We start from the raw sequence: 23,050 nt of genomic DNA, 5'->3' as shown, positions 1-23,050 counted from the left end.
TCCCACTGGCCTTCTAAGCTGTCTTTGGCATTAGTGGATTGAGGAGTCTGGAAACCTCCACAGCTGCCCGCAATTCAGTCCTCTGAGGCCTGCTCCAGGTTTGCTGTGGCCTACGCGCCCATGCTGCGCTGCGCTCCCAGCCCCGTGCGATACACCTTTCTGATCAATCATCTAGGTTGTCTTGGGCTGGAAATTTGTTTCACTCTGTCTTTTTGTGGGTTCTGCTGCTTCAGAATGTTTAGAGCCATTTTTTATGAGTATTTGGAGGGATTTGGGGGAGAGCTCAAGCAAGTCACTGCTTTCACTCCACCATCTTGGCTCAGCCCCTCTTTTTTTTTTAATCATGGCTTTTAGGTAGTCCAATCATTCTTAAATTATCTCTCAATCATTTTCCAAGTCAGTTGTTTTTCCAATGAGATATTTCACATTTGCTTCTATTATTTCATTTTTTTGATTATATTTAATTGATTCTTGATGTCTCATGGAGTCATTAGCTTCCACTTGCCCAATTCTTATTTTAAAAAAATTATTTTCTTCAATTAGTTTCTGTACCCCCCTTTCCATTTGGCCAATTCTATCTTTTTTTGTTTTTTTGGTGAGGCAATTGGGGTTAAGTGACTTGCCTAGGATCACATAGCTATTGTCAAGGGTCTGAGGCCAGATTTGAACTTAGGTTCTCCTGACTCCAGGGCCAGTGCTCTATCCATTGTACCACCTACCTGCCCAACCAATTCTACCTTTTTTTTTTTTTGGCAATTGGGGTTAAGTGACTTTGCCCAGGGTCACACAGCTAGTAAGTATCAAGTGTTTGGTCAGAGGCTGGATTTGAACTTGGGTCCTCCTGACTTTAGGGCCGGTACTCTATCCACTGTGCCACTTAGCTGCCCCAATTCTACTTTCTAAGGATTTTTCTTCAGTGAAATTTTTTTACATCCTTTTCCACTTTTTTGTGTTTCCTTTACCAAGCTATTGATTCTGTTTTCATGATTCTCTTCCATCACTCTCATTTCTTAATTTTTCTTCTACCTTTCTTATTTAATTTTAAAAATCCTTTTTGATCTCTTCCAGGATTTCTTTTGGGGCCTGAGACCAATTCACATTTTTCTTTGAGGCTTCACATGTAGCTGTTTTGAGATGTTATTGTCCTCTCCTGAGTTTGTGTTTTGACCTTCCTTGTTGCCAGTAACAGTAACTGTTTTTTATCATGGTTTTTTTTTTGTTCACTTTACATCCTATTTTGTGACTTTTAAAGTTGGTCTCTGATCCTGGAGTCAAGGGGGTACTGACCCAAGCTTCTTACACCAGGGGCTCAAATTTTGGCTGCTGACCTGCTGCACTGGGGGTTCAAGGCCTTGCAGCTGGTCTGCACAGAGGCTCCAGGCATCCTGCTGGCTTGCTGGGATACAACCTGTTACTGGCTTGCTCAGACACTAGCTGCACTGTATTGAACTCCCCTTTTACCCAAGTGAGACATATCTTTTCTACCAACTTTCTAAGTTGTCTTGGTATGGAAAAATGCTTCACCACATCTTTTTCCTGGTTCTGCTGCTTCAGAATTCATTTTGAGGCATTATTTTGCAGTTGTTTGGAGGTGAGTTTGGAAGAATTCAGATAGGTTCCTGCCTTATTGCCATCTTGGCTCTGCCTATCTATGCACACTATTGATAGTTTTAATACTTTGGTCTCCCAGTTCTTCAACCAGCTTGGTTTCAATGACTTTCATTTCCAATCCACTTTAGTCATTTTTCACCACACCATAGCAAAGCTTCTATATGAAAAAAAAAAGCAACCATATATTTCTCTGTGCCTATAAATAACTCTTATCCCAACTGTTGGCAGCTATTTAAGCATCAACACTAACCAATCATTCCATGTGATGGCAGAAGTTCTAGAGGGACAATTAGATTTCCCCTCATGTATCTCTGTTATTCAATGACCTTGAGTAGGGGACTACACATCTCTCTTTTCTATATCTGTTTAAACCCCGAGTTGTCTCTCTTTCTGGTAGAGTGACTGTGATCTCTAGGGCTATAAGTTTAGGAAGCAAGAGCCTGGAGACACTTCAAGGAATGCAAGGATAGCAAAGACAAAAGCACTATTTAATCATTTTATAAAAATAATATAACTATCATGTAGACTGTTCTAAAACAGATATTTCTTTCTGTTTGAAATCATATCATACTAAGGGCATTTAGAAGCTTGTTTTCATAATGACTTTGGGAGAATTCATTTCTATCTTGGATTCTGGAAAAATAGGTTTAGCCAAACAGCTGAGGCATAGGTTTTCTATTTGAAACTTCATACATTGGGCTATCTTGGCATTTCAGAGATGGGCCCCAGAAGACCTAAGACAGGAAGCTATAGGGGTCACCCATAACACTGGTTTTCTTGCTCACCACTTTTAACATCTATGCCTTTCCACTAGGTGCAAAGATTGTGCTAGAATGCATGCCCTCTTGGAATCTCTGGTTTCCTTCAAGACTCAGCTCAAGTGCCACCTTTTATGTTAGGCCTTTCCTGGTCCCTCCTACAACTAGTGCTGCTTCCCCCACCCAAGTTTTATCTGCTGTGTTTGTGTTTTTTCATATGCATGTATATGGGTGTGTTGTTTCTCTTGTTAGAATAAATTTTCTTCTAGAATAAAGTTACAATTTTTTTCTTTGTTTTCTCATTGCCCAACACAGGGACTGGTACATAAAAGGCACTCAATAAATGCTGGTGGATGGATTGAGCTGAAAATTTGATAACATGTTATCTATTCTGTTAACCAACCAACTGATAAAATATTAATTACCAAAATATAAGCAACAGATCCCAGAATGGGTAGTATACTAGCAACACCTTACCAGGTTTAGAGAATTTATTAATATTAAAAAGGTAGGAGGGACTTGTTAAAGGTTAGGTAATAGGGGAGGAACCCCTTCTTTTAATTAATTACTTTATTTTTAGTTTTCAACATTCACTTCCATAAGCTTTTGAATTTTAAATGTTCTCCTCCTCCCTCCCTGCCTCCTTCCCCAAGACAATCTGATATAGGCTCTACATTTACATTCCTACATTAGTCATATTGTAAAGAAGAACTACAACCAATAGGAAGAACCACAAGAAAGAAGAAACAAAATAAAACAGAAGAAAATAAAGAGCAAATAGTATGCTCCAATCTGTATTCAGACTCCATAGTTCTTTCTCTGGATGTGGATAGCATTTTCCATCATGAAATTTTTGGAGATGTCATCGATCCTTACATTGCTGAGAAGAGCTAAGTCTATCAAAGTTAATCAATGTACAATGTGGCTGTTACTGCATACAATGTTCTCCCTAGTTCTGCTTACTTGACTCAGCATCAGTCCATGTAAGTCTTACTAGGTTTTCCTGAAGTCCACTTGTTCATCATTTCTTGTAGCACAATAGTATTCCATTATATTCATATACCACAACTTGTTCAGCCATTCCCTAATTGGTGGGCATCCCTTAATTTCTAGTTCTTTGCCACCACAAAAACAGTTGCTATAAGTATTTTTGTACATGTGGGTCCTTTCCCTATTTTTATGATCTCTTTGGGATATAGCACTAAAAGTGCTATTGCTGGGTCAAAGGATATGCACATTTTCATAGCCCTTTGGGCATAGTTCCAAATTGCTCTCTAAAATGGTTGGATCATTTCACAACTTCACCAACAATGCCTCAGTGTTCCAATTTTCCCACATCTTCTCCAACATTTATCATATTCCTGTTTTGTCATCTTAGCCAATCTGATAGGTGTGATGTGGTACCTCAGAGATGTTTCGATTTGCATTTTCCTAATTAATAGTGATTTAGAGCATTTTTTCATATGACTATAGATAGCTTTAATTTTTTCATCTGAAAACTGCCTGTTCATATCCTTTGAACATTTATTGATTGTGGAATGAATTGTATCCTTACAAATTTGACTTAGTTCTCTATATATCTTAGAAATGAGGCCCTTATCAGAGACATTGGTTGTAAAATTTTTTCCCCAGTTTTCTGCTTCCCTCCTAATATCGGTTGCATTGGCTTTGTTTGTGCAAAAACTTTTCAATTTAATATAAGCAAAATGATCCTTTTTGCATTTCATAATGTACTTTCTCTCTTGTTTGGTCATAAATTCTTCTGTTCTCCATAAATCTAATAGGTATGCTATTCCTTGCTCTCCCAGTTTGTTTATAAGTATCAACCTTTAAATCTAAATCGTGTACCTATTTTGATTTTATTTTGGTATATGATGTAAGATGTTGGTCTATGTCTAGTTTCTGCCATACTCTTTTCCACTTTTCCCAACAGTTTTTGTCAAATAGTGAGTTCTAGCAGCTAGGTGGTACAGTGAATAGAGCACTGGCCCCAGAGTCAGGAGGACCTAAGTTCAAATGTGGCCTCAGACACTTACTAGCTATGTGACCTTGGGCAAGTTGCTTAATCCTGATTGCCAAAAAAAGAAAAGTATTCTAGAAAAAATAATAACAAGATTTATCTGGAAGAACAAAAGGTCCAGAATATCAAGGGGATTAATGAAAGGAATTGTAAGGGAAGGTGGCCTAGCCATAGCAGATCTTAAATTGTATTATAAAGCAGCAATCATCAAAACTACTTGGTACAGGCTAAGAAATAGAGGTGGATCAGTGGAATAGGTTAGGTACACAAGACACAATAGCCAATGACTACAATAATCTACTGTTTGATAAACCCAAAGACTCAGCTTCTGGAATAAGAACTCACTATTTAACAAAAACTGTTGGGAAAACAGCATGGCAGAAACTAGGCACATACCAACATTACATTATATACCACTCAAAGTGAGGACCTGGAAAGGCTTTAGCTTGAAAGGGCCAAGGTCTCCCACTGCATCCTGGGTCATCTCCAGTCCTACTGATGGATATCTGGTCACTGGGCCCAGATGGCTCTGGAGGAAAAAATGAGACTGGTGACTTTGCACAGCCCTCCCTCACTCAAATCAAAATCTCTTCTATGGATCAGTGGTCAAACATCTTGGTCATGCTGCTTTCTGATTGGCTAGCTATCGTAGTCCTTGTTTGGTGACGTTGGATAGTTCGGTATTTTGGTCCTAAAAGGATGATGGGATTCTGGTTGAGTACAAGGACATACCGATTCAAATATGTGCATTGGATCCGGGTTCAGTGGCTAGCTAGGGGCAGTGACTATATTGATTCTGGGGGTCTGTCATATGGTTAAGCCAGATTGTGTGGTTCAATCAGGACATGCTTGCTATTCAGTAGGGTCCACAAGGAAGTTAGAATGTTGGGGCTGGGGGCAGCTTTATTAGGATTCCATTATTCCTCCCTCAAACAGCTGGGACCCAAAATCATTTGGGAAAAGGGAAGAAAGGGGAAAAGGGATGAAGGTCTTAGCTTCTTTAGCTTCTTCAAGCTGAAAAGGGGCATAGAGCTGTCCTTGTCTCAATGGGTCCTTCCCTCTCTCCTTCCTTCCCTTCCCCCTCTCAAAAAAAAGGGTATGCCACCCTATAATTGGCATAATTAGGGCAGACTTTTGTCCCCTTAAATTTGACATAGTTGGCAGGATAGTCTGCCAATAATGATTGCTTTGTAGGTCCAATCAATCAACTTATTCCAAATTGATCTGACTACTATTATCTAGCCCACACCTCTCCGTTTCATCCCACAACATGGTACACCATGAGGAACTTTGTCACAGGCTTTACTAAAATCTAGTAAATCACCTATTATAGCATTTTTCTTTTCTACCAGCCCAGTCGTCCTGTTGAAAAAGTTCATGTGTATAGTCTGGGATGACTTCTTCTTGGTAAAGTTGTACAGATTCTTTGTGGTTGACACATTCTTTTCTAGATGTCTAGAAATCTCTTTAATAAGATGTTCTAGAACTTTTTTTTGAGAAGTTAAAATCAAGCTCGGTAGTCTAGTTTGTGAAAACTCCATTCTTTTTGAAAGTTGGAACATTTCCCTCTCTCCAGACTTGTCCCTTTCCCACTCAATCTTCAATTTTTCAAAGATGACTCAGCAATAACATGTTAGTTCTTTTCAGTACTCTAGGACAGGGCTTCTTAAACTTTTTCCACTTGAGACCCCCTTTCATGTTTCAGCAGTGTTTGTTGGTGTTGCATGGCCTGAGAGAATGCCCAGTGCAAAGTGCTTTGTGTTCAGAACCAAGGGTGCAGTGAAGTTGCTCAATGCAACATGGTCAAGCTCTGCCAGAAACACCACGGTTTTATTTTGTGTTTGATTTTTAATTAATTTTTGGTTATTGTATATTCAGAAACCTTTTGCTGTCCTCAAATGGGGACCCAAATGGGGACCATATGGGTTGAGACCCACAGTTTAAGAAGCACTGTTCTAGAATGTGGTTTATCCAGGCCTAATGATCTGAACTCATCAAGTTCCTCCAGGTAATCTCTTTCTATCTCCCTATTTATTTTGGGTTCATCTCCCTGTTCGCCACTTTTATTCAGGCCTTTCTAGTCCAAAGATCATTCTTCTTGGCACAGAAAACAGAAGCAAAACATGAGCTTTCTCAGAAGTAATCTTATCCTTAGATGTTCCTCTCTTTTCTAATATAGCTTAAACTGAAACAAAACAAAAAGTTTTGTTATTTTTAGTTTTCCTTGTTATCACCAGTTTGTGCTGAGTTTTAGAGCTCCTAACACTTTTTCCTCTGCGTTTTGATTTTTTTTATTTTTCATCATGATCATGTCCTGAAACACACTCCCTCTTGACATAGAACTTTTTCTAGTAATAAAGAAAAACAATTATGACCAACTGACACAGTGACATCTTCTGGAAATGTACACAATATTTCCTATGATTTACCTGTACCACATATGTTTCTACCATAGCCATGAGCAGTTCAACCCTAAAATAACCACAATCATTATACCTATGGTTGGAACTAATCATTCCTTTCCATTCTTGCTGCCAACCCTCTTCCCCCTCCCCCACCCCACATATTGTGTTTTAGTCCTAAGTGTGAACCTATCTCACTCAATCAATGCAACGAACTTATACTAAGCTCAAAAAGTTTTGGAATTTTTCACAGGAATTGTGCTGAGAACAATAAGGTGAGGAAACTTGACCACAACCCAGGAATCATCTATAAATTATCAAACGAGTTTAGAAGAGAGAAATTTCAAGAAATTAGAGTGAGAATAGAGTTCTAGTGAACTCCTCTAAAAAGGAAACTCTTTAGGGAGAATCATCCAGATCATCCAGATCTTCTTCAACTCCCCACCCCAGCTCAAGCAGAGGAAGATCTTCCAGCTTCAAAGAGACCAGAGGATGTTGGACTTCCCATCTTCGAGTTGGTATCTTAGCATTGTACCTCCCACCTCCCAGAATGATTCCCATCTTCCCAATGATACCCTAAGTGATTTCCCTGGACTGTCTATATCATTCGGAGCCAGAAACAAACTGGACTCAAGCCTCTACAAAGAGTCCACTAAAGAGACTACACAGGTGTTTAAGAGAATAAAAATTAGAGAAAAGATTTAGCAATCCCTTCCAGGTACTCTGTTCTGAAATGAAGCTAGAGAACTCATTCATCCCAAAATCTGATCAAGTCTTTTCTTGGTGTTCTGCTGTCTTTTCTTATTATGTTCTCTCAAAGGAGCATGCACATCTTCACCTCTTTGCCTCCAGAAGAACAATCTATACAATAACAACAGTCTGTGAAGACAAACAACTTTGAAACACAAGAACTCTGATCAATGGAATGACCAATAATGGTGTCAGAGACCAATGTTAAAACATTGCCCATCTCCTGATGGCGGAATGATGAAATCAGGGTACAAGATGAGACATTTTTTGGACATGGCTAATGTAGGAATTTCTTTTGTCTAAATGTTTATACTTGTTTCGAGGTCTTTTTTTTCTATTTTTTTTCCGGTGACAGAGGAGAAAAAAAAACACCAGATTTTGTTGTTAATTGAAAAGAAAGAAAATAAGTTCCAGCTCAAATGTTACTTCTTGCATGTATCCTTTTCTGATCTACTCAGCTGTGTGATCTCTCCCTCCTTCTGAAGTCTATAGCAATTTGCACCCTTCATTTATTTATACACTCAACCACCAATGTTTTATCTTCAAAGTGCATCCTACCTTGTCTGAATGCATTTGTGTTATTTCTCCTGCTGGATTGTATACCTTTTGAATGAATGGACAATGATCAGCTTTGTATCTTGGGCAGGGCATAGCATGTTGCCCTTCATAAAATTAAGTATGTGGAAGGGACATTAACTGAGTTCAATTGAATTAAAAAGCTACTCACTCAGAATCTCCAAGAAGTTAATTGTCTTCATATTTCACAAAGTGGGTTCATACTTGAAGTGTAAGATCCTCTCCTTTGAATAGTAAAGCCATCAAAGGATCCTTAAATGTTTAACCTAAAAAATGTAAGCCACGAAAAAAAACCCCCACCTCTTAAAAAAATATTACATCTAAACCAGAGTAACTAAACTTTAGGTTTTTTTAACATTATTAATTCTTCTTTAACACATACTTCATTGGATCCATAATCTTATCTCTGAGAGGTAAGCCATATTTTAAAAACTTTCTTCCCAAGATTTTAGTTTTTTAGTGTCAACTACCTAACTAAATTAAATTCACTCCTGAAAGTGAATTTAATTTCAGAGTTTTCAAAGGGTAAATGAGATATTAGTGAACCATTGAAAATATCATGTTCAGTTAGTGTATGAAATAAAAACCCTAGAGATTGCCGATGTGACTCCAAATAGTGATTTGTTCTTCTCAAGACTATGTTTATTATTAACCTTCTGATAATGCTTAACTCTAATTCCAGTTTAATTAAAACACTTCCTGGTTAATGATAGCTTCTCATTTTTCTGACTTGTTCCAAGACATTGCTACCTTTAAGTAGTGGAGTCCAAATATCTCCAATTCTTTCTTTATTTTAACAGCATCACGCAGAGGGATATGTTTAACAATGATTTTAATCAAATAGTTTTATTCGAGTCTTTTGCTATCAATATATGTTGTGTTTACACAGACAATAAATTTATAAAGATGCATAATAATGTAAAAGTTTTATAGAGTTTATGATAATTCTAGATGTTTAGTTTAACTCCATTTGTTTTACTTTTTTTTTATCTCTTTACACTGAAGTAATTTCAACAGATATTCTGCCTCTCCTATGCAGAGGACATTGTGCTAAGTGATATGAATACAAAGACAAAAACAAATACTTTTCTGTCCTCCAGTAGTTTACATTGTACTTAGGGATACACCTTGTATACTGTTAAATACAAATGTAGTGAATATTCTCTGTTCTTCTATCCCAGAGCCAGCTGGCTACATATGCCCCTCATGGTTCTATTGTACCCTAAGTTGGTTGGGGAAGCGGGATGTCTCTTCTCTCCTGCCATGGCACTGGGCCTACGTTCCCCGCCTTGTTAGCTGCCAGTGAGTAGAGCCCCCATTTCATTTAATCACTTAACATCAATTAGCTTTTACAAATGGATATTTACTTCAAAGTTGTAGTAAGAACTGTTTTAGAAATATTTTAAATACCTTGGGGATACACTAAGGACTGGGTTGTATTTCTCAGGCCACAGGGCCTTGGTGGAGAGAAGACCCCAAGGCTTCTTTCTCCCTTAATAATATTGTTCCACACCTGACACTTTAGTGAAGGAGTCAAACCACCAGAGCCAGCTGATGAAAATGAGACAACTTCTGGATGACATGACTAACAAGATGGAAGACTAAACATTTTTCTGTGATCCTCACAATCTCTCAAACTTTTCCAAAAAAGAGTTATGCATAAGATAAAGCAATTTCAGCTGTCTCTGTGATCTAGGACAGAGGTATTGATCTCCAGAGCACCAGTAAGGTAAGAACCAGATTAAAATGTAATTGGTAGGGGCAACTAGGTGGCACAGTGGATAGAGGTCTAATCTTGGAGTCAGGAGAAACTGAGTTCAAATCCAACCTCTAACACTTGACACTTACTAGCTGTGTGACCCCGGGCAAGTCACTTAACCCTGACAGCCCCACCAAGAAAAATGTGATTGGTAAATGTTTAATAAAATAAATAAAAATACAATTCAACATAATATTAATTTGTGGTGTCAATATGATGCCCACATGGCTCCTTTCTATATGAGTTTGACATCACTTTTCTAGAATACCAGTGAGGTAACAATTCAATAAATTAATAGCAAAGTAGGCTATTTGTTAGTCACTAATCAGCTTTCTTAGCACTCCATTGCCCCCCCACAATGTTCAAGGACATGGGGACCTTATAATGGGTATAATCTGCATAGATTTGGCACTTAGTGCTCTAGTTTCTTCTTGTCCATGGAGAAGGGGAATTAGAGCTCTGGGGGGTAAGTGACATCCTTTAGAGTGGGAACAAGGAGAATACAGGGCAAGTGGGAGAAAATGAAGAGAATGAGGCAAGATGAACTAGGCTTAAGCTCAGTCTTTTTTGAAGATGTCCCCTGTTCAATACATTCAGACAATCAAAGAGTGGAATTCACCATGTGGTTAGCTGTCTGAAAACAGTTATATGATGTGTATGCATGTTCCACAGACTTCCTAAGATATACCCATTACCTCTATGTATAATAATAATAACTAACATTTTATATAGCATTGACTATGTACCAGGCACTGTGTTATAACTTTACAATTATTATCTTACTTGATCCTCAAAACAAACCCCAGGGGGGGCAGGTGCTATTATTATCCTCATCTTACAGATGAGGAAACTGAGGTAAGCAGAGCTTAGGTGACTTGTCCAGGGGTCACATAACTAGTATCTGATGTCATATTTGAACTCAGGTCCTGCTGACTCTATGTCTGGTGCTCTGTCCACTGAACCACCTCACTGCCTATTACTATAACTCTCTCAGAAGCAGGTTCCCTGGTGTTTCCATTTGGGGAGATACTATTTTAGACATTTTGTGCATGAACCAGACCCCATTGCACTAAATACAAGGTGTCCTAAAAGTCTTTGTGCAATTTTAAGCTTTTAATAGCTAAAATTTTAAGTTTGTTTTAAACAAAAAGTTATGAGTTCAGTCACCATAATTCTGAACCCCTAGTTGGGAATCCCTATCTCCCTTCAAGGCTCATCTCATTTTGTATATATAGAGTACCCCCAAAATCTTAGTGCAGTTTACATACTCTATATACACAAAATGAATTTTAATAATTTGGGTGACAGGTAGGGCATCAACAATTTGTAGGATGGGTGAAGAGAGGTATTGTGTAGGAGGTGGCACCTGACATAAGCCTTAAAGGGAGGCAGAGATTCTTAACTGAGGGCTCAGAAATTGTGACCAAACCCATAACTTTTTATTTAAAATAAACTTCCTAAAACCTAGGAGGAGGCAACTTCATTAACTTTAGGGGTTATGTTACTCTAACAAGGTGTTATAAATTGGGCATAGCAAGTGGATGGAGACTTAGAGCTGGAGTCAGGAAGACCGGAGTTCAAATCCTGTCTCAGACATTTATTACTTGGGATCTTAGGCAAGTAACTTAACTTTTTTTTAGCCTTGATTTCTTCATCTGTAAAATGAGGGTAATAAAGTACCTACCTTTCAGGGTTGTTGTGAGAATCCAATAAAGTAATATACATTAAATGCTTTGCAAACCTTAAAGTGCTATATAAATGTTAGTTTTGATCATCACCATCACTGTCATAATTACCATCATCATCATTGTAATAAGAGTCAGAGGAAGAATATTCCAAACATAGGGAATAGCCAGTGCAAAGGTGCAAGGTGGTAGATGAAATGTTATGAATGATGAATGAATGATAAAACATTTGTAAAACATATATTATGTGCCAGGCATTGTACTAAGTACTAGGGTGTTTATGTAAGTAATATAAATAAGACTCTCCCTGCCTTCAAGAAGTTTATATTCTAATAGTGGAAAATAGTACTGAAAGAGGAGCTACAAAAATGAGTGCTAAATTGGCTGGAAATTGACGTGGCCAAAAGTGACAAGAGAGTTCTGTTTGAGGCAAGATAAGGTGAAGCTCATCCCAGGGACCTCAGAGGCAGAGTCCAGGTGGTTCTGGTGAGAGAGGGTTGAGAAAGGTGGCTAGAGTGAACAGGAAACAGTGAATAGGCCAGTTTAGCCGAAACATAAGGTTCATGAGGAGGAATAACACGAAATTAGTCTGTAAATGGTTTTAAATGCCTAACAGGAATTTATTATATTTGTTACATCTATATTTTATCCTTGAGGCAATAGTTGCTATTAATGCTCCATGTCGACAAGGGTAACATGGTAAGACCTTGTGCTATAGGAATATCAACTTGGCAGCTTTGTGGAGGATGATTTGGAGTGTAGAGAGGTTCAATGCAGGAAGATGAATTAAGAGATTATTTCAATAACCAGGTGAGAGGTGAGGAGAGTCTCAACGTGAGCAGAGAAAAGGGAAGAGATGTGAGAGATGTTGTGTTGCTGCCCTGTGTTTCTGGAAGGATGGTAGTAACTTTAGCAGGAATAGGGGTATGTGGGAGAAGGGTAGTTTTAGGGAGAAATCATTTACTCCATTTTTGACATTGAATTTGAAATAACTTAGGGGACATCAAGGTAGAGATATCCATTTGGTTATCTGGGGCTGGATATGTAAATTTGGGAGTCATCTACATATAGGTGATAATCAAATTTGATGGAGTCATCAAGTCAGATTGTAGAGAGAAGAGAGGATTTAGATTAGAATTCTGTTGTACACCCAGGCTTTGGGAGAAGGACATGAATGACAACCGAGCAAACAAAAGGTACAACAGTATCATGAAAAGCCAGGAAGAAAGGAGGGAGTAGTCAACCATATCAAATGTTACAAGGAAGTTAAGAAGAATAAGGGCTGAAAAAAGGTCATTTGAATTAACATTTAAAAGATGGTTAGTAATCTTGGAGAAAGTCATCCAGACTTTATGGGATTTAGAAATGAACTGGAGGAAAGGAAAAGAGACAAGTACAGATAATTTTTTTCCTTTGGAGTTGGGTTGTAAAGGGTAGATTCTCTCTCTTTGGCTCTCTCTAGTTCTCATCATCATCACCATCATCATCATCAGCTCAAATGATGGTGGAATCAAGCAAAGCTTATTAATTTAAAATAAATTAAGATAGGGAAGATCTGGGCATGTTTAGAGGCAACAGGGAGGAAGGAGTGGAGGAAGAATTGAAGATCAGAAAGCTAGGGAATGATTATAATGGGCAAATTCCAGGAAGAGAAGGGAGGGGAAGGGGTAAAGGACACAAGTAGAAGGGTTGGAGTTAGCAATAAGGGCTACTTCCTCAGAGACTACTGGAACAAAGGAGGCTGACATGGGGACTGAGGTTGAAGGGATATGAGGTGTGAAAAGGCTTCATTTTCTCAGTAAACTGTGACAAGGTCTTTTGCTTATAAGATAGGTGGCTTGAAGAGAGAAGTGGTTTACAATAGCTCCATGGGAATTTCAGTAGTTGATTAGGGAGAAACAAAAGAATTAGCCCTGCAGCAATGGGGACCCAGTTGAGATTAGATAACACAGATTTGTAGTAGATCCAGTTAGTGTGGTTGTGTAACTTCCGCCAGGTCATGGGACAGTAAATTAGTAGATAAGGATTTATGCAATCTGTCCCTATGAGGGACTGTAGAATCTCAATTAACTATAAGAATCTGGAAAATGTCTTGTGGTTGGTGAGTTTTCTGGTTACCTGAGACTTCACTAGAACCTTATTTTAATTACATTTTTGTTAGTGAAAATCTTGCTGAGCCAGTAAATTTGACATAGTAAGTACAGAATAGTGGATATATTTGTTAATGATTGAGGAACTTGCAAATGACTGAGTTCCAGTAATCACAATACAGCATTGTAGATGTAGAAAGTACCTCTAAGTTCTACCTTGCAAGTTTTTTTTTAAATGAAATCCTTACTATCAGCTTTTTTTCTTGTGCTTTGCTTTTTCTTCTATAAACTTTATAGGGATAATTACAGCATATTACTCATGGGATTAATAAAAGAATTTCTCTTTTGGAGGACTGTTCCCCTTTTGGATCAGTCCTAACCCATGAACACCCATTCCTTCTCATCTTCTTCAGCAGATTGCCCCTTTTATTATGCCTGCTCTCTTACCTTCAATCTCTTCACGTCTACTCACTGCTTCCTTTCTGCCTACAAAATTGCCCATCTCTCTTCAATCTTCAAAATAATCTTACTTGATCTTTGTACCCCGACTAGCTATTGTCCCATATTTCTCCATCTTTTTATGACTAAACTGAAGAAGGTAGTCTATGATGGATACCCCCACTTTCTTTCCTCTCACTCTCTTAACTCGGAAAGTTGGTTTCTGACCTAATCATTCCACTGAAATTTCTCTCTCCAAAGTTACCAGTGATTTCTTAATTGCCAAATCTACTGGCCTTTTCTCCATCCTCATCCTTATTGATCTTTCTGCAGCCTTTTACATTATGGATTACCCTCTTCTCTCTGATATTTTCATTTCTCTAGATTTTTTGTGACACTACTTTCTCTTGATTCTCCTATCTGACTGTTCCTTCCTTCCTTACTTACTCCCACAAAATATGGGTGCCCCGCAGGTCTCTGTCCTGAACCTTCTTTTTCTTCTCCCTCTATACTATTTCCCTTAGTGATTTCATCAGGTCCCATGGATTCAGTTGTGACCTTTATGCTGATGATTCTCAGATCTACTTATCCAGCCCTAATCTCTCTGCTGACTTCTAGTCTCGTATCTCTAACTGCCTATTGGACATCTTGAAATGTGTGTTTGTTTGTTTGTTTGTTTTTGGCAACTGGGGTTAAATGACTTGCCCAGCGTCACACAGCTAGTAAGTGTCAAGTGTTTGATCTGAGGAAGGATTTGAACTCAGGTCCTCCTGACTCCAAGGGTAGAACTCTATCCACTGTGCCACCTAGTTACCCCAGGTTCTTTTTTGTTGTTGTTGTTATTGTTGTTGAAATGTGTTTCTTAAACCTAACATATACAAATCGGAACTCATCATTGTTTTCTCCAAATTATCCCTTCTTTCAAACTTCCTTATTACTGTCAATACTGTTCCTGACAGTAATGTTACCATCCTTTCAGTCAATCAGGCTTGCAAACTAGGCATCATCTTCAATTCTTACTTCTCGTGACATCCTTCCTCTGCACCTCCCCCTACCCATATCTAATCTGTTGCTATGTCATGTTGATTTTACCTTCTTAGCATCTCTAACTTATGCTCCTTTCTTTCCTCTGACACTACTACCCTAGTGTAGGCCCTCTAGACCTCACTTGTGTTCCAAGTCACAATTGTCTTCCCACCTTAGCCTTTTATTGATTGATAGAGCCTTTACTCAGCTGTCAAAATTATCTTAAAGTTCAGTTCTTATCCTGTCACCTCCTTTTCAATCAAATCCAATGATTCCCTATCACCCTATGTATTAGGGTCAAATATAAAATCCTCCATTTGGTATTCTAAGCTTTTTCCATCTTGCCCCCTCCCATTCCAATCTTTTTACACCTTACCCCCATGGACTCTCTGTGCTCCAAGAGCATAGCAAGGATGCTGCTCCTTGCTCTAGACACTCCATTATATACCGACTGATTTTTCATTGGCTGTTTCCTATGCCTAGAATTCTGTCCCTCCTCATTTCTACCTCTTTCTTACCTTCCCTGGCTTTCTTTAAGTACCTGCTAAAATCCTATCTTCTACAAGAAGCCTTTCCCAATCCCCTTTAATACTTGTTATCTTGATAATCTCTAATTTATCCTGTAAATAGCCCGTTTGTACGTATTTGTTTGTATATTGTCTCCTCATTAGACCATAAATCCTTTGAAAGTAGGATTGTCTTTTGCCTTTCTTTGTATCTCTACTACTTAGTACACTGCTTGGCACATAGTAGGTACATTATAAATGTTTACTGACTATTCTTATCTTATGTGATTCTTGTCCAAGCCTCTCCATGAATGCTTCTCTAGTTCATTTGAGACTTTGTGGATACAAGTGCTATACTTGTGCTATGCGTCTTACCACGGTTGAACCAGAGGGATCTTGGAAGTTTACAGCTAGAGAAAACCCAGATTCTTTGGATGATATACTATACTTCACTGGTGGAAAGGACTAGAATGCTCCAAAGAAGAGCAAAATTTACTTTTTTTTTTGTGAAACAGGGGAAGTATTTCTGTTTTTCTGTGAAGAAAAAACAAACCAGAAAAAGAACAAAGTTTAGGGGAATTTTTAGAGTGAAGAACAGATAACTAGGAAACCATGCTTAACTAGAAAAGGGACTGAGACTGAATATATGTAATAACATATTCCTTCTTTTCCTTCGAAGTCAATCATAGCAATCATTAGTCATAAGATATACTATACTTCTCAAGATGTGTTAGCTTCTAATGGTTTCCAGGAAACTTTTAAATTAAATGGTATACATACAATTCTAAACTGAAAATGCAAAGGGAAGGCATGAGATGTCGTAGCAGTACTTTAATATTTGTTTTTTTCCCCCATTACTTCTTCTTCTTAATACTTTTATTTAACATTTACTTCCTGTCTAGTTAGCTTTAGATTTCTGTGGTTCCAACAAATTGTTTCCTTTTTTGGTTTCTCTTCCTCTTTCTCCTTCTCGCAGTTCATTCTTCATAATTTATTGCTGTGGTTTCTCCCTGAAGTACCTCATCTGAATTTGGCTTTTTGACTAATTCCAGGAAGACTGCAGTTAGAAGTAACATTGACTTTTTTCTTCTTTCCTCATTTTGCAAAAGCTATGCCTTGTAGGTTACAAATAATTTTCTGAACTTTTAAAGTGTCTACTTTGATATATTGGGAAACAAATCTAATTTTCAAATGAAATTTATTCCTTTTTTCCCCATAAAAACGTTCAGCATCTTGGATGCATTTAATTTCCTCCAAACTGAAAATTTTTTACTTCAGAAGGACTATAATAATAAAAGCTACATTTATACTTTTCAAGTTATAAGTACTTTCCTACAAATTATTTACTTCTCACAACAAGCCTGTGAAGCAATGCAGATATCATAATCTACAGATAAAGCAACTGAGGCTGAGCAGATGAATGACTTGACCAAGATCATAAGTTAATGAAGAGTCAGATACTGATCTGATTTCAAGTTCATTGTTCTTTTCATTGTGCTATGGTACCTTTGACAAAAGACTCATCAAGCAATGTGTCTGAATAGCCCTTTCTGCATATTCAGATTTTAAAATTATTTTCAAACAAATCAGTTATGGAAAATGAAGACAAAGCAAAAGTAGATAATACTTTTTTAAGTTCAAGTTTTCCTTTCTTTCTTTCTTTTTATTTTTGTTAAGGGGAGGGGCATGAGTACAAATAAAAATGCAACATTCCTACCCTATGCCTCCTATAGAGACAAATAAATTTGGAAGGTCACCGGCTTCATATAAAAATCTAACAAAAGCAGGATTTCAAATATAGATACACTGTATCTGCGAGTGAGTGAGTGTGTGTGTGTGTGTGCGTAGGGACAATGTTTCTAGATGTTCTGGACAAGTTAGACAACGGAACGGCTGATAAACTTCAGGAGTAGCCTCCTTTCAGGAGAGAGGAAGAACCTCTCTTAGACTTCGTATTCAATTTATTGCCCTCAGCTTGACTATGCAGCTAGAAGGAAAACAAAAAACCAAAACTGGTCAGTTCTGCTGAAAGGCACTGATATACAGTACTTAATTACTGTGACAGGATACTTTAAGCCTCCCTTCTCTTTCCCACAACATTTTTGGTTTCTTTCCCAGAAACACTGGCTTCTTTCTTTAAGCACACAAGAGTTTTAGAGTTGGTACACTTGCCTTCTTGATGCTAAAAACTTAATAAAATTCGGAGGAAGCTTTTACACAGCCGAAAATGCAGACAGGACCTGTCAGTTTCTTTTTCCCCCTCGAAAAGTATTGTCTGAAGACCTGGGTTCCACTTCGGACTTTTCCATTTACTCCCATGAAGGGAGACAGGTCACTAGTGTGACTCTGGGCAAGTCATTTAATCTCCCAGGGCCCCAGTGTCTTCATCCGTAAAATGAGGGCGACGGGATTGAATGGCCAATACAGTCCCTTCCAGCTCTAAATCTGTGATCTTATGAAATTCCCCAGGGGGAATTTCCTAGCGCCGTGCTCGGAAAGAGGGGCGACCTCCCTCTCTCCCCACTCCTTCATGCGCACAGCCCTCTTATCTACCGTATCAAGAGTTAGAGCTAGGCAGAACAGAGGTTGAGAGATGCGGGTGCGGAGCCGCGGGATAGGACGCCGGCATGCAAACCTCGGGGGACTGAGGGGGGAGCTAGGGAGTGTGGCTGCGCGGGCGCGCACGGTGGCTGCCTGCTCCCCACACTCCGAGAGGCGCGCGCCCGCCTCCTCCCTCCGCCCCGCTTCTGCGCGCGTCTCCCTTCCCTCTCCACACCCTGACAGTGACGCGAGCCCCCTCTTCCTTCCCGACTCCCTGGGAGAGGCGCGCGCCCTGCATCCCTTCCCTAGCCCGCGGCGCCGGCGCCCCCGCCTCCGCCTTCTCGGGCTGCTCTCCAGGTCGGTGACGTGAGCCCCAGCCGAGTTCCTCCCTCGGACTCTGCTCTGCGCGGCGGGCGGAGGGAGGGAAGGGGAAGGCGGAGACGGGGATCAGCTGCACTGGGAGCAGGAAGTTGAGCCGGACTGGGAGCCGCTGCCGCCGCCGTCGCCGCCAGGAGCCCGGCGCCAGCAGCCCCCTGCCTTTCTTCCCGCTGGCAGCCGCTCAGCCCTTCCTTCTTTTTCTCTTCCCTATTCTCCCTCTCCGGGCCGCCTCCGCTCCGGGACACCCCTTCCGCCGCCGCCGCGGCTCACCTGCCTCCCAGTCCAGGTGAGTGAGGGAGGGAGTGTCCACACACCGGGGGCAGCTGCGTGCGCCGGCCGGCCCGAGAGGTTCTGGTCCCGATGCCGCCGCTGGGGGTCGGGGGCTGCGGAAGGGCAGCCCGGGCCTCCCTGTCTCCCCCGCGGACCCCCACTCTCTGCCCCGGCGTCGGGGCAGCAGCCGCATTGTCCTCTGCGTCTGCGGGGGGGTGCGGTGGGAGAGTTCGGGTCTCCATGGGGAACGGCGAGGGGTCACGGCCGGGCTTTTTCTTCCTTTTCCCCCGACTTCTGGGAGAAGGGGAGAAAGAAGGGGGATGCAGCCGGGCCGGGACGGAAGGCAGCCGGCTCGCTCTGTAGCTTGGCTCCGGCCTGTGAACCTGCTAGGTGGCGAAGGTGGGGAGGTGATGAAGACGGAGCCTGGGAGGCCCCAGCGCATTCTGCGGGAACCACCTGCCGTGTCTGCCCCTAGGGCTGTCTCTGACGCGCGCAGTAAAAGGCTGGGAGAGTTTGGGAGAAAAAAAATGAAAACTTTGAGAGTTGATTAGTAAGCACTTAATAAATTCCATTTGGATTATTATTAAGAAAACGTCCTTACTCTTTTGTAGCCAGACAATTCATTGTCCTCCACGAATCAAGCCAAGGCAATAAGCGCTTATTATTAAGTGCCTACTAGGTGCCAGGTGCTGTGCTTAAGTGCTGGGGACTAAAAGGGGCAGAAATATTCCCTCCTCAAGGAGCTCACAAACAATTATGTACTAACAAGATATATACAGGACAGACTGGAGATATGATCTCAGAGGGAACACACTAACAGTAATCTTTTATTTTTGGTAAAAAGATAGCTTTTAAAAAAGTTATTTTTAGAATAAACATCTTTTTTAAAAAATTGGTGCCTTTTGTTTTTTACATCCCATTCATTTCCGAATATAACCACCCATCTGTCATTCATTCCTTTTAGCAAATCAAAAAAGAAGAAAAAAAGTGCAGTTCAGCAAAACTAGCCAAGGTTTACCTAGACTACAGGCCTATTCACTTTTCCACACCCATAGTTTTCCATACATATCATGAATGGCCAGAGCTTCATTTTTTTTAACTTTTGCATGATCTCCACTGAATGTTATATTTTGATTAAATGACTAAAAAAATGCAAACATCTAAGTAAAATCTGTTCTATAAATGAAAGAATCAACTTGCATTAATGATAATGTAATTGTGTAAGTGATTAGGTTAAGGATTTAAAAAAAAACCAAAACAGCATTTCACATTGCTCTACAAATAATAGAAGTTCATAGAAGTAACTGAATAGACGTTCACTCCTAAAAGGGTAAAAATGCCTTCGGTTGCTGTGATTTTGATTTTAGGGAAGTTGTACTTTGATAATTGTCCTCTTCCTGATACTAGCCAATCACTGAGAATGTACTGAATTTTACATCTCTTAGTGCTTTCATAATACATGTTATGGAGGCAATATTTAAATACCAACATACAACTATTAGTGAGAAATACTACTAAAACTTAACATAAGTTTTTGAAGCTGTTGTGATTTGGTGATACAGATAAAATATGTCTAGTTAGAATTTATTGGGAATTTTTTTTCCTTCTGGAGAAAACAAGATTTTAGCATAACTTCTTAAATAAAAGTGATCTCAAGGTTTAACAGAAATTACACTTGCCTATAAAATGTGGATCTTGAACTTGGGTTGGTAGTGGTCAGGTACAAAGGTTAACAGCAAAGCAGAGGGTTTTTTGCACAAATTAACTGAATGTAAAGAGATGTGTTCCTTGGGCTACAGTTTGGTGATTAGGACCTGTTCAGCAAAATTATAGTATTTCATTCATCAAGCAATGTAAATACCATGTGGTAGGCCACTGTCAGAGGAAGAAATAATAAAAGTATTAATCATGTTTTTTGTAAGTTTACTTTTTCAAGTACTAAACTTATTTTACATAGCTATTATACAGAAATTTATAGGTAGAGTGGTAAACAAGGGTCCCTTTAACCTTTTATAAATTTGAATACTGAATTTTATATAAAGCCTTTTTTCCTCTAGCCTTTGTTCCAAGTATAGTTTCAGAAGCTGTTAAAAATCAGTAATTTTTTTTAGGTGGGTGGAGAGGAGGGAGTATTAATAGTGATGTCAGAAAAAAGAAGATAGAATATCAATGAAACATTTAAAAAATACATGAAAAGAGCAGAAGGAAGTTCAGAAAGACATAAGCAAGATGGTTTCAGAACTATAGTGTTAAATTTATTATATACTTTAAAAAAGCTGTTACACAGTGGATATTTGTGGTTTTATATATAATTTTACCTGTTCTTTGTATTCATGTGTAGAAATAATTATGTTTATTGATATTTGTCGAGTTCATAACAATAAAAAAAGAAAAATAAAAAACAATAACATAAGAAAATACTTCTTCTGGAATAAAACTCCTCAAACCATATCATTTTTATTTCGGTTATTTTACTGAGTTAGTTTTAATTGGCCTAAAGTATAAAAAAGTTTCAGTAATAAAGTTTGTAAAAAACTGTAGTCAGGAAGTGAGAGAGCAGCCCATGTTTCATCCTGTTGTGAATGTGCTTGATGTGTATTGAATGTTGTCACCCATTGTTTAGACAATCATGTTTATTGGGGAACTGGACCTGCCATTTCCTTCAACAACTTTTAAAAAAAGATTTTGACTGATTTGAATACGTATAAGTATCTGAAACATTTAATATTGTTATCTAATTTTAACTACTTTTTATATTTAAGAGAATCTTAAATTTATGGCACATGCCTATCTAAAATAGAAATTTTGAAATTTGGTGACTTGGAAATTACTTATTTGCATTTCGTATCCATAAATGACTTGATTAAAATTTCTTTAAAAAAGACTAATATTTGATAAATTATGGTATTGAATTATGATACTTGGAACAATGTGGTTATACTTTTGAATCGACCCATTGGTGGAGGGAATTGTTTAAACTGCCTGAAGAACTGGTATTGTATTAGCAAGGGTAATTGGAGGTTTGATATGGCTACATACTTTTAGGTAGGAGCTTCTGATTAAATTTCTGTTTTTTTTTCTTTGATAACAAGTCAGTATCAAACAGTATCAAGCATAATCTGTTGCCTAATATTTTCACAAAATTATTATTGCTTAACTAAAGTGGATTGTGTGGATTATAGAACATAGAATTAGATAGGTTGTTTGCTGTAACCTCATCCCTGGCTTACGCAGGTGAGTAAAGCTATCAGTTTTCACTGTAGCTAAAATGAATAGTAAGTTGCTTTTAGTGAGCACATACCGTTTTATTTATCTTAAGAGAAAAGATTTTGCCCTTAAGAGTGAAGTATCCTTTTCAATACTTTTCAGCCAATTCTCTTCTCTTTCAGAGAGGGTTTATTTTCAAAATGTTTTTTACACTGCTACTTGCACTGATTAATTGTTGTTAACAGCAGTGCTGCTTTATTAAGCTCTGTCTATCCCCCTTTTCCTTTGCTTATATTAGGCAAGCAGGAACTGAAAAGGAAAACTCTTTAGTTGAAAATGTCTTTTCCTGCCCTTAGGAAGATGTAAGCTAACTAGTGTACAGAAAGGACCATCCATCGCTTTGGGGACTACCATCTTTTGCATCTGAGTTAATGAATGAAATAGGAGGTAGGTAGAATCAGGCAAAGGAGCAGAGAGGTGGAGGCACACTGGTTTGCCTTTTATTTTTTAATAGGGGATTTTGTTATTTTGTGTAAAGTATTGTGAATTCTTAAACCATATATAAGTGTAAGTGCACTTTTTTCTATTACGTAGTAGAAATGTAAGAGTATAAGAAATGCCTTCCCAAGCTTAATTATTACTGTGTTATCAGTACTTCAGCTCCTTATCTTTACTATAAATAATTCAGCTTAATGGAATTAAAATGAACTTTTGAATTCTGCGAATGGAGTATTCAACAAAACAGATTTTTTTAAAGGATGCATTTAAAATAATTTTCAGTAGTAACTACACAATTTGATAAGTACCAAAATTAAATAGACAATAGTCATTAAATGGAATTTTTCCTTGAGAACAACATTGACATAAACGGTGACTTAAGGAAAAATAGCAAGTTAAAAGGATACACCCAATAATGGCAAACCACAAGAAACATAACTAGAAGAATCCATCTGACGCATCTGTCTTCTTTAGAAATGTTGTAGTACCAGAGAGGAAGTTATTTCTTATGTAGAGAGCATATTTCTCAAGTGAA

At 38.7% G+C, this 23,050-nt stretch overlaps 1 protein-coding gene across 5 annotated transcripts in view; it reads left to right on the top strand.

Annotated features, from left to right (window-relative positions):
* The first annotated feature begins 18,566 nt into the window (after window positions 1-18,566).
* MYO6 (myosin VI) overlaps window positions 18,567-23,050 on the top strand; it is a 234,539-nt gene continuing 230,055 nt past the window's right edge. For 2 of the 5 annotated variants that reach the window (XM_021000192.2, XM_021000193.2), the window contains exon 1: window positions 18,567-18,826. The gene's annotated coding sequence lies outside the window, so the exon portion shown is untranslated. The remainder of the gene's footprint in view (window positions 18,827-23,050) is intronic. The other 3 variants (XM_021000195.2, XM_021000194.2, XM_021000196.2) reach the window with 3 other exon arrangements.

This window comes from Phascolarctos cinereus, unplaced genomic scaffold (assembly GCF_003287225.1).
Source record: "Phascolarctos cinereus isolate Bilbo 61053 unplaced genomic scaffold, phaCin_HiC Scaffold_5;HRSCAF=322, whole genome shotgun sequence".
Taxonomy (NCBI): Eukaryota; Metazoa; Chordata; class Mammalia; order Diprotodontia; family Phascolarctidae; genus Phascolarctos; species Phascolarctos cinereus.
The sequence above is the reverse complement of the archived record's forward strand: the minus strand, read 5'-3'. Positions and strand labels throughout refer to the sequence as shown.